This window comes from Rousettus aegyptiacus, unplaced genomic scaffold (genome assembly GCF_014176215.1).
Source record: "Rousettus aegyptiacus isolate mRouAeg1 unplaced genomic scaffold, mRouAeg1.p scaffold_m13_p_2, whole genome shotgun sequence".
Taxonomy (NCBI): Eukaryota; Metazoa; Chordata; class Mammalia; order Chiroptera; family Pteropodidae; genus Rousettus; species Rousettus aegyptiacus.
The window spans coordinates 5,444,527-5,456,819 of record NW_023416295.1 but is presented as its reverse complement, the minus strand read 5'-3'; the positions used below and the strand labels follow the sequence as shown (position 1 = coordinate 5,456,819).

The following is a 12,293-nucleotide window of genomic DNA, read 5'->3' as shown; positions in this document are numbered from 1 at the left end:
TCAAATGGTTGTATTTTGTCTTGCTTTAAGTATTAAGGAGGTTGAAATTTTTCGGCTCTTATTAACCGTTTGTTTCATTGTTTTAATTAATGTGCCTATTCGCATCCTCCATCTTTCTCTTTGGCATCCTGTACTTTATAAAAGCCTTTTGAGATTAAGGATATTTGCCTCCGTTGCCACACTTGTCTGCAAAATATATTTTCTAAGTTTGTCTTTTGCCTTTTTGTTTTGTTCATGATTTTTGACATATAGAAATTTTTCATTCAAAAATTAATCTAGTAGGCTTTTTTGTTTATTTCTGTCTTGGGTGAGGCATCGATTAATCTTTTCAGGTATAAACGGTAAGAATAGGAAGGAATTTTGGTGTAGACGGAAAGAATTTAATCTCTAGGAGGACAGGTTGAGTATGTGAGGCCCCAGTTCAATAAAGGTAGCTACTCCAGGTTCAGGCTGGAACCTCTGTTGGTGAGGGAGGAAGGGGTGGGGGACTGAGGGAGGGAGAAGGAAAGAGAAAGGGGGAGGGAGGAAGGAGGGAGGGAAAAGGAAGAAAAGGGACAGTGGGCAGAGGGACCTGCGCATAGCAGGGAGGGACCTGGCCAGACCCGGCGTGCAGGGAAAGGTGTCTCTAGACTGTGCTGTCTGATGATGGGACAGGAGGGAAGCCTGCCTGCCGCGGCCAGCGAGACCGGATTATCTCATCCAAAAACCAACACAGTGTGTGAAATGTGGAGAAGGGGGCAGGAGCTACACACGGGGCCGCCCCCCGCCCCCAGCCGAGATCACAGCTGTCCACTAGACAGGCAGGCAACTAAACACCACCCTGGAAGTTCTGCCTAATCGCGGAGTCGCAGAGTGACCCTGGACCGAGGTCCAGCCCTCAGTTTATACCCATCCCCAAGAAGTGAGAGGCGCCGCCCAGAGGAGACCTTCTTGTTTTTCCTTCTACACTTTCAAAGACTCCGAAGCTGCTGTTGTGTTCCTGTTTACGAAGCAGGAGTTTTGAGAATCGTTGAAAAGTTGGTAAACCCGCCTTTCTCCTACAACCAAAAGTTGAAAAAAAAAAACAACCTCCCACGTGGTTGGTTTATCTGTGAAATTTAAAAATTATCCTCTAAATTTTCACATTGTGTGTTTAGTGTTTGCATCGTTGAATTTGAAAACAAAGGCCAGAGGCATTCTTTTTAACTCACTATAGACATTTCAAAAGAACAATCTTTGATTCAATCTAAGTTACAGAAATAGACTGTTCGGTCACTGGCTGATCACAATGGAAAAGCCAAAAGGTTTCGGAGAGGAAACACAAGGAGATAAGGAGCCCAGACTTGCCACTCACTAGAGCGTATGTGTCACTGAGATGGGACTGGAAGTTTGGGGGGCTTGCCTCGCACCGGCTAAATATGGGTGAGCAGGCCCCGTAGTTACACAGCTGTCTCTGACTTGGAGGCGTTTCCCGGTGGGCACACTCGCAGGACAAGGGGGTCTGCTGTGGGCAGCCTGTTTCCTGCGATTCCGCCCTTATGGAAACAGCCCGCGTGCGAGCCAGGGCCGGCATTCTGCGTTGCTAGGCAACGCGGTGTGTCTGGGTGTGTCCCCTCAGCGAGATCGCTCCTGCCAATGTCTGTGGGCGTAGTCTGTGTGCCTGCCGGCTTCTGGGCCGTGACTGTCCCCACGTGACCAGGTCTGTTTCGGCCCCTGTCCCCTAATCGCGGCGAATGCACGCGCAAAAGCACAAACAGCCTTGCCGGAGTTCTCCCAGACACTGCCGCGGGAGGCCGCGGCTGAAGCTGGAAGCTTCCATGTGGCCAGTGGTGGGCTGGCCCCTCTGCCCCTGAGCGTTGGACTATTCGAGGCTCTAGCAGGACCCCGCTCGTGGCCGAGGGTGGAACTGGCCTCTCCAGGAGCACTGTCCTCTGGGGCCTGGTCCTGGGCGTCAGGTGATGGCGCGGGCCAGACACCTCTCGCCATCTTCACGGGAATCTTTTGAATTCGAAGTTTGGAAGCAGCCCAAAGTCTACTGGAACCACAGACAGTGACCCCTCTAGGCAAAAAGGAAGCGTCTGGGACTGTGACAAGGTGGACCTGTGAGTGCCTAACGTTGGTTCTGAAAGGAGTTTTTCAGAGAAAATTAAAAAGACTAAAACATTCTGAACAATAAAAGCAAAACCGTTGACATAGAGAACTTTCTAGGCTGATTCCTTAGAGTTCTGTTCTACTTGCATTTTTAAGAGATCTGTTTTAACACCGCCGAGGTGACAAAATGGGCTCTTTAAGGAGAGAGTTGGTTGTGCCTTCACGCAGGGAGGTGCAGACGGAGCTGGGACGAGAACCCAGAACCGGCTCCTGAGGGTCCCCGGAGGGTTCCCCGGCCTCTCTGTCTCTGTTTCTGTTCCCGTCTGTGTGCGTCTCCGGGCGTGGCCCCTCTCCGAGCGGCTCCGAAGGCCGGGTTTCTCCACAGCGGGGAATTCCAGGCCCGAGCCCGCCTCGCCGCGGTGAGACAATATTTCCTTGGGAGGAAACCGGTTTTCGGAGCCAGAAACGAAACAGTTTCCACTCCTGGAGGTGGGGAGGGAGCAGGGAGGAGGGCCTCGCCTTGGGAAGGGCCCCCTGGAAGGGAGCCACCCCAGGGCCCACAGGCCCCTGGCTCCCAGAGCCTCCAGACGAGGTTTAAATTTAGATCTTCTATTCTGGTCCTTGCAGCTGGCCTCACCCTGTAGCCCTACAGCTGGCCGGTTCCCCCGAGCGCCACTCCTGCATGCAGGGGCGGAATGTGGAGTAAGCTCTCTCCCAGAGGCGAGCTGTGTTCTAATGACTGTTTCCCGGAGCTGTGGAATTGTGATGAAGAGAGGAATGGAAGACAGATCAAAGCCAGAAACATCCACCACCCCAACTTATATTTCCAAACGTGGGACCCCGGTATCCACACGCCTGAAATGTGTTGGCAGCGCAGGCCTCCGCGGAGAGCCGGCCGCGTGAGCGACTGCGATGGGAACTGACTCAGTCAGGCTCATTCATTTACTGCCCAGTGGAAATTCAAACAAGAAAAGGGCTGGTTAAATGCAGTGGGGGAGGCGCTAGGGTGACATGTGCGGGGGGGGGGGGGTCGATATAGTAACATCACCCTAATTCTCCGGAAGACCCAGAGGAGCAGGCACGGGGCTCTGCTCACTGCTGTAGCCCCAGCACCTAGAGACGCTGGCTTTTTAACTGAACACTTGCTATGCGCCAGGCACCGTGTTAAGTGCTTGGCAAGCATTATCTAATCTTATCCTCATGACCTTGAGTCACAGTGTTCCGTGAACTCCCATGCACGTATGTGAATAAAGAAATCTGTCTTTTTCTCTTGCTAATCTGTATTTTGCCGGTTAATTTGCAGGCTCCCAAGTACTGAACATAAGAGGGTGGAGAAAAAGTGCTCAGTCAATGCCAAATTCAATCTAAAGGGAGAAACATGGGTGGAGCCGTCCTTCAGGTAGGAGGGGCCCTGCTGACCCCTGACCAGTTAGTGGTGGCCAAGATGGACTTGTGCTAAGTTTTCTTCACCTGGTCACTGTGCACCGGAGGACACTATAATTCTGCAGATGAGTCTCTTTCACGCAAAGCTGACATATCTGCAATATGCTCCCTCAGCCTCCTCGACATGCTTCCAGCTGAAGAAAGGGTCCCGCCAGAAAGGGCCACTGCCCCAAGCAGCAGGTTGGCTGGCCACAGAGGGCACGTAGACACTTACTCTGGGGAATTCACCACGGGCCACAGTGCAGCCCCGGGCTCTGGGGGCCAGGGGGCATCCCTTTTGGCAGGACTGACTCACACTAAACAAACTCCTCAAGCACTGATATAAAAACCAGAATGCTGTCTTCTTATTTTACAGAGAAGCCTGTCTGGCCAACTAGACGCTCACATTGGCAGGTGTGGACCGTCTCCCCTCCACGCCCCCTCCACCGTGTGTTTGACAGGAAACTGCACTGCCGTGGGGAGGCTGCCGGGTGGGCCTGGCATCTGTCAGTGAATCTCAGTGGCCCAAAGTGATGAAAGAGGCGGATGTCCATGAGAAGAAGGCCCCTGCTGGCCATGCAGATTGTTAGGACAAAGCACGTATTCTTCAGCTCAAAGTTATTCAAAGCATGACATGGAAACACTGATCGACTTGGCACTGCTCACACAGCCCGCCCCTGCGGAGCTCCAAGGGGCAGTCAGAACCCTTCCGACCTATTAGCATCTTTCTGAGATGTCGCTTGGCCAATGGCTGCTGGCCTGACTGACACCTCTGGTAAGAGAAGCTAGGCAGGAGAGCTGGTTGGTTCCAAGAGGGTTCAGTATTAAGAGGGAGTCATTTATTGTAAAGAGCCCCAAGGTCAGCTTGGAAGGGTAAAGTGGATATCTATCTATGGATAGACAGAGATCCTGCATTTGGGGACACCACAGATAAAGTCATCTACCCAAAGACCAGCACATCTCTGACCTCTCTGCCCAAAATTTTGCCACGTAGTCATTTTTCAGATTAAGGTCCTATGGAATGAAATGCAAAGCCACCTAAAAAGGAACACAGACCATTTCACCCGGTACCCCTGGAATTTTGGACATGAGTAAATGAATCCAACAGTTATCCTAAAATTTCCGGCTCTGTCTAGGTAGTCCTGTTTCTGTGGAAAGGCATTCTTTTTCAAAACGCTGTTTAGAAATGACCAGGGAAAGAAATGAAAAGAACAAAGAAGAAGCTATTTATATGTAGATAAGGAGCAATTTCCAAGAAAACATTGTTAAATAAAAAAAAGCCAGGTGCAGACCAGGTGCCTAACGTCTCAGTATTTTACGTAATAAAGGGCAGGGTTCCACATTCATTTTGGTTGTAAATGCGGCAAACAGCTCTGGAAGGAAAGCTGGTGAAGTTTGAGGCCGAGGGGCAGGGAGGGAGATAAAGCTTTTCACCACGTTCTCCGTTCAACTTTTGAATGGTGTTGTGTGTGCTCGTGTATCAATTCAAGGGACCATTTGTTTTAAAAAATGCACTTGGCCTGATGCTGAACTGCAGATGCTTCTGCCTCTAGCTCTACTGCCCAGCTCTGTGCTCTGCCGATAACCTGCTCCCACGTCCTCTTCACGGGCCAGGCAGCACTGCACGTCCACAGCCCAGGGCCCGAGGGACTCTGGCAAGGGACCAGGTACGAGTGGGATTGGCACACGGGGTCCTCTGGCCAGAGTCTGGGGCACGGTCCGTATCTTCGCTTAACACCTCATAATGCCCAGAAGGAATAGAAGGACCATAAGCCATCGACCCCAGCAGGTGGCAGCGGGTGGCCAGCCTTCTGAGGAAGGGTGCTAGCCACACGCAGCACACCGAGAGGGTTGGCAGTGTGATTGTGAGGGCAAGGACACCCTGGGCAGGCGTCTTCATCTTCTTTGTGCTTCAGGCCCCTCTGGACCCCTCTCAGAGTGAGGTTTTTAAATGCATAAAGCACTCGGGATTACAAAGGAAGCAAATTATTTTGAAATACAATTGCCACATGTGGTTGGTAATTCTATATTAATATAACAAATCAGGACCAGATCCTGATTTAATACATTAATAAATAGTAGGCCCGATAACTACTATGATTTTGAAGTCATGAGGAGTGAGGGGGAGCAGAGTTTGCCACCACAAACTATGCCTCTGGGGTATTATTTTAAGCCAGTCATTTTCAAGAAACAAAAGACTCAAGAAGAACCTTTGACCTCCCCTCTAACTGCCTAAAAGAATTTAGATAGAGGGCCTGCTCCGGGAAGGGAGCTGTCATCATAGATAATCATAGTTTAAGATGAACTAGGGTGTGTGTGATAGACAAGGAGGAACCTAGCAAGACCCAACTGATGGAAGATCTTCTGTGTCCCACTGTTAAAGATGGCCTAGCAAACATTTGTTTACCAAACATTTGCTTTTCCATCTCCATGTGAATTGCTTCCAGCCCTTTGAAGTCCCAAACCACAACCAGCCCACCCCACCCCTTCTCTTTGGCTCAAGGTAGCACATAAACTTCAACTGCTTGAACTGTCCTAGGGTCTCATTTTCCTATGGAGCCCCGTATATATATATATAATACATTTGGTCATTTTCTCCTGTTAACCTGTCTTGTGGCAATGTGATCATTAGATCAGCCAGAAGAATTTAGCAGGGTGGAAATAAAATTATTTTTCCTCCTCCACATGAGGGTAGATGAAATTCAAAATATCTGTAACAACGGTGGTATGATATAAAAATAGCTGTGACTTCTATTGGTGACAGAGTCCCAGGTACTGCCTATAACACTGTGGCGTGATGCCTACGCACACAGCGGAAGGAAATGCCAGATTTCAATCAAAGATTAGGGAAAATAGACGTATAAATTTTTCCCATCCAAGTTCACCTGCTCCCAGAACCTTAAGTGCAGGCTACAGATTTGAGGGGTAAAAGTCTGAAGAGGAACCAGGCTAGCAAGAAAAGATGGGTTTCTAGACCATCATCGCCCCAACCCAGTGTTTACTTTTTCCATTCGAAGTCAGTGTGAGCCACCTGGAAGGCACAGCAGGGGCGGGGGAGGGGGGGAGCCTTGCGGACTGGTCTGGGACACACTGCCCTGCTGGAAAGTGGTGTGGTGTTTGTAAGGACGGATGCCCCACCTGACATTTCCAGGCCTCCCAGTGACAAAAGAAAATTACAGCACAGCTCCAAGGTCACCCCATTTCATTTGGAAGGGGTTCAGAATGAGCCTCCCCAAAATCTGCCACTTTGGCATGAAGACTAGTTCGAGTTGAAGGCCACTGAGACCCAACAGATTCGGAAAAACTTTTACCTCTATTTTAACTGCCTAGAAGAGAGCCTGCGACTAGAGAGCCTGACCAAGGAAGAGCACCATCGCCAGAGACAAGCACGGAGAGTGCGGGCCAGTTGTGGCGGGCTGCGCGGAGCGAGGCGGTACCCAGACATCAGGCTTCCCTCTGGGTCCCCTGTCTCTGCGGGCATGGCAAACAGTCATTTACCAAGCGCTTGCCCTTCCCATCTTCCGAAGGATCGAAGGATCGTCTTCCTCCCCTTTGAAGTCCCAGATCCCTACCACTGGTTCACTTGAGTAGAGAGGGTGTGAAGTACTTGACCTAGAGAGCCCCCTGAAGAGGGGGGGCGGGGGACGGGGGGGCTCTCTTATTCCTTCGGATTTCCACAGCCTTTCAAAGTTTATTAAAATATGGCTGCAGACAGTTCCTGGTACCCTAAATATGAGCTAGACTTCCCTGTCCCTTACTCCCGGTGGACACTGGTGTCACTTCTATCAAGACTGGCAGTGTTTGGAGACAATTTCATCATGGCACGAGTGCCAGCTCCCCAGAGTGAGCCTTGTCATCCCACGCCTGGCCCCACCAAGTGATCTGGAGAGGGCGGGGGAGCGCAGCCATTCGGGCCCATCCCTACCCTCCATGAAGTGCCTCTGCTGCCCCGGCAAGTGTACATTTCTCAATCTGCCCATAAAACCAGTTTGCCCAGGCCCTCCTTGCAAGATGGTTCTGTAAGGGAGGAAAAATTAACCTTCTAGGTCCTCTGGCTGGTCTAATAATCAAATTAATATGACAGAGTAACAGGAGAAAAACAAATCTAATTTTGTATATAGGGGATCCCCACAAAAATGAGACCCAAAGGGCAGACAAGTAATTGAAGCTTATGTGACATTCTGAGCTAAGGGGCAGGGGTCTGGGGAAACACTGGGAAGGAAGGCAAACTTTCACAGGAAGACAGAGGAGAAGTTTGGAAAACAAAGGTTGCATGTTATGTAGATAAGCTTCTTAGGTAAAAGATATCTCTGGCCATAGCTCTCCTCCTGTACTGGCCCCTTTCCAATGTAAATTTCGTTTGTCAGGGGGAGATAATGAGCTTCTCCTGAATCTGTTGGGATTTGATTGCCTTTAGCTCAAATACTCCTAATGCCAAATTTTCTGGGTAGTAAATTCTGCTCCCCTTCGGGTCCTACCCTATTGGGTGTGTCTCCCTCAATCAGCAGTGAAACAAAAGCCATCTGCCAAAAAAAAAAAAAGAGAATAAATGTTGAAGGTAATGGGGAGTCATACTCTTCTACTTTATTGTATGTTGAAAATTTACATAAATTAAAAAAAATTAAAGCCATTTGTTCTCAAGGGAGAAGATATATATATATATATATATATATATATCTCCATTAGTTCGTCATCGCAACAAATTTGGAAGTTAGCAGAACTACAAAATCATAAATGCCTAAGAAAGGTGTAGAAACTGCTATCTTCAAATCATTCCCTGATTGTAATCCATCCTGTTTTAGAAAGGAACTATGTAGCCATTTGGAAAGTTCTGGAATAAAGGTCGGTGAGATCACTATGTTGTCCGTAGGGAGTTCTGCATCTGCCAGCCTTTTGTTCTCCAGAGTTAACAACTGGCCCTTTGACCAGGCACTTTTCCAAGCCCTTTATATGTACTAACTCATTTACTTCAATCCTAGAGAACTGCTATTACTATCCTCACATATGAGAGTCATTTGCCCGGGTCACAAAGCCAGCCAGGGGAGAGCCCAGCAGCCACTGATGCTGCAAGCACAGTGCGTCTCACACTGTGGCCGAACCCCCAGCCACATCCCCTTCACAGATACAAGACTCTTCTTCTCAAGAGTCTTCTGAGGCCTATCCACACAATGGAATAGTATTCAGCCATAAAAAGGAACGTAGCGCTGACACGTGCCACAACCTTGATGAACTTAAAAACACATGCTAAGTGAGAGAAGCCAGACACAGTGAGCACATGTCGGACATTCCATTTATATGAACTGTCCAGAACAGACAAAGCCACGGAGACAGAAAACAGGTTAGGGATGGGGCTAAGGAGAGGGGCAAACGGGGAGTGACTATTAACGAACGAGTCCAGGGTTTATTTTCAAGGTGTTGAAATGCTCTGGAATTTGTGGTGATGTCTGCTCCACTTTGTGAATATATCAAAAACTACTGAGTCACATACTTCTAAAGGGGTAAATTTCATGGTATGTGAGTTATACCTCAAAAAAGAAAAATGAAAAGTCTTTTGAGGAGTTTCAATAATCTGGTCTAAGGAAAAAAATATTTAATTCTAGTAAACCAAAGCTAGTGAAGGATATAGCAGACTATACCCCCCCCACATATGCTACTTAGGCATAAGGATTATTCTGAGCTGAAGGCAACTGAGAAGAAGCAGATATAAGAAAAACTCTCTGCCCTCCTTCTATTTGCCTAAAAGCAGGACATAAATTTACAGAAGTATTCCCCCTGCCCTCGCTACAGGGAAGGGCAGAAGTTAATCACCAGAGATACTCTAAATCCTCACCAGCCTGGGGATGGCATAGGAGGAAACTACTTAACAAACCTTGCTAAAACTAGCCCTAACTACCAGTAGTTCCTCCACACATCTACGGACGCATACTTTGCCACCCTAGATACTCAAGTCCTTTTCCTTTGTCTGGTCTCTTCTCTAAAAATGTATTGTTCTTTTGTTAAGACGCTATAATAAGCCCAAGTTCTAACCACCCCTTTGAGTTACTCATCACTGGGTGCTCCCATGTGTGTGATGTGCATTTTAATGAACTTCTGTTTTTCTCTTGGTAATCTGTCTTTTGTTAGTCTAATTTATATGTCCCCAGGCAGAGAACCTAAGATGGGCAGAGGAAAAGGTTTTTTTCCTTCTCCTACATCCTATAGAAATCTCCATGGTCTGGCTCCTTTCTATGTCCCCTCAGTCCCTGTCACTCCTGGCCCCTGAGCTCCCATGCCTGGCCTTTTTGGAATTCTTCAGTTTCTCAGCTTTGATGTGCCTTTTCTCTCCTGAGTCTATGAGAATGTGGGGCTCAGCTGAAGCGTCACTGCCTCCAGGAAGCCTCCCTGGTGGTCTGGCTAAGTCAGGGCCACTGCTACCGTCTGGCGCCCTGCCACCCCATACTCACCATCCTGGGAATTTGCTCAGGGTCTGGCATCTTCCTTGAGGGCAGGGATGGGCTGTCTTATTCACTATTCTCTCCTCTGCCACCAGCACCCCAACGAAGGCACCACTTACACATCTGAAAGATAACACAGGGCGTATGCAGAGAGAGAACTCCGTGGCTTTCAGAGGGCCCTGCTGCTTTGCGAGGGCAGGGCTCCTTCCTATCCGGGCCCCAAAAGACAACCAGCCCATCTTCTAGGCCCTCTCAAAGATAAAAGGGGACCTTACTTGAGTCCGTTCCACATTTTACTCCAGATAATGCATGTGTCTGATGCATCTGGCTGGCACTTGTCTCGTTTCTCAAGTAAATTAAAATACTTTCTCTTCCTTGATTAAAAGTTTTATGCTTAAAAAAGCAGTCTTGGATGTTGTTTGGGGTGTTACTGGGCACACGACTGTGATCTGCAGGGAGCTGTATTCCTGTTTTCTCTAGGCAACCAGCTAGTTGATCCTGCTTCTTTTTAAATATAGAAAAGCAACCAAACATGATCGCTGCCGCTTACTTATTGAACACCTACTATGTTCTATGGTCCAGGCACCTTACAACTACAATCTCCAATCGACCCCCCTCCTCCCAAACTCTGCCAGGATATACTGGCCACATTTTACAGATGAGAAGAAAGAATCAGGAGTTAAGTAACTTGGCAAAGCCACAAGCTAGTGAATGTTGAAGTACTTTCTTGTACAAAATTTCAGAAAAGGCAATTAGCTAGAAAGCGTTTCACAGCTACTGGAACTTTTTTGATTTTCTAGAAACATTTCAAAATGCTTCTTAGGCATTTGTGATTTAATAAAGGAAGAGAACAAAAGGACTGGATATCTGTGTGTGAGACCTGAAATCATATTCTGGTTCCATTTCCTACTTTTCCCACTTTTAATATTAATATGTTTCTTCATATTAATGAAGCAATAACGAATAAAATAGGCATTGTGCTACTTGGTAAAAAAAGAAAAACCAAATTCATATTGCAATAAAAGAAACCAAAAGGCTGCTTACATGAGTAAAGTAAAAGCGGATAAAAAGGGTTTTGATAAACAGGTGAGGCTTTAAAGGATTGATAACTGAAGGGCGTGAGGAATGTGTTGGCTGCATCCCCCTCACCTGTTTAGAGCTCTTTCACCATATAAAAGCACCACCTGCCATTTATCAGCTGGGTTTTGGGATCCTCCCCATCTTGAGACATAAAAAGAAAACAAATAAGCATGGACCTAATAACAGATCCTATGCAAGCCAAGGGCTTGGAAGCTGAGGCTGTGAGGCAGCTGCCTCCATGTGGATGAAGCATCCCCGCTCCGCTATTAATCCATGCACCTCATCAAGCCTTACATCCCTAGATCTCAGCCGCTTCACCCGCAAATGAGGGCTCGGTCCTGCCCTCGCTACCTGGAACTGACTACTCTGAGCTGCGAAAGTAAGTTCCTCATAGCACGAACGGGCTTGGGAAACTGGAATAAGGCAGTTACGACCTGAGAATGTGCTCCAGTAGCGAAGGAGGGGAGAAAGGAATAAGGCTATTCCTCCCGACTCCCCGAAATGATCACGAGTCACATGACTTCTCCTGGGTCACCAGCTGCCAACATTCTAGAGCTGGGGTGCTCCTCGGACATCACCCAGTGCGCGGGACGAGGCTGCCCCCGGCAAGGCGAGGACTGGCACTTCCGGCCACTTCCCCGGCTCCCCCAGGCCTGCTGAGACGTTCCCACTGGCCCAACCACAGCTCTCCCCGTTAATGAAAAAAAATGCCACAGGCCACATGTATAACATGAACCACACTTAACGCACAGGAAAACCCTGGCTGGAACCAGGCCAGCTTGTTACGTCGCGGTTGTCTTGGAAAGTGGGTTTACTTTTCCCGCTTTCCTGCACTTTAAGCACGTTTGCGTACTTAACCTTTCTGTACTTGTTTCTCTACCTGTACCTGGTTATGAAAATCAAAGCACTTAAAACAGGGTCCGGAATATAAATATTCAGTGAATGCCAGTTATCATTTCCTTTTAAATTACCTACCAAAAACATGTTATTGCTTTAAATAAATTCTTAAATGCTTTATTATCGCCTTTGATGGACGTCTCCAATGAACTTTACTTTTCTTGCATCAGAGTCCCCACCTCTCCCCCAAACCCACCTCCCAACGCGAAGGAGCAAACTGCAAACCATGGCAGTAATTTGCGGGGGAGTTTGCCTTTTCTTTAGGAAAAACTCGGAATCATGTCCCGCCCGCGGGACCGGTTATTTGGTGGGAGAACCGAGGAGAACCCAACCTAAAGAAAAGAGGGGTAACACGGACGAGAGAAAAGAGTGGAGGCAAGACAGTGTTCT

General features: G+C 48.2%; 1 long non-coding RNA gene across 1 annotated transcript; it reads left to right on the top strand.

Annotated features, from left to right (window-relative positions):
• The first annotated feature begins 1,607 nt into the window (after nucleotides 1-1,607).
• Nucleotides 1,608-4,784, top strand: LOC107504984. Its single transcript, XR_001595591.2, has 3 exons — nucleotides 1,608-2,969; nucleotides 3,374-3,469; nucleotides 3,869-4,784. It is a non-coding gene; the product is annotated as an uncharacterized LOC107504984 (long non-coding RNA).
• The last annotated feature ends 7,509 nt before the right edge of the window (nucleotides 4,785-12,293 follow it).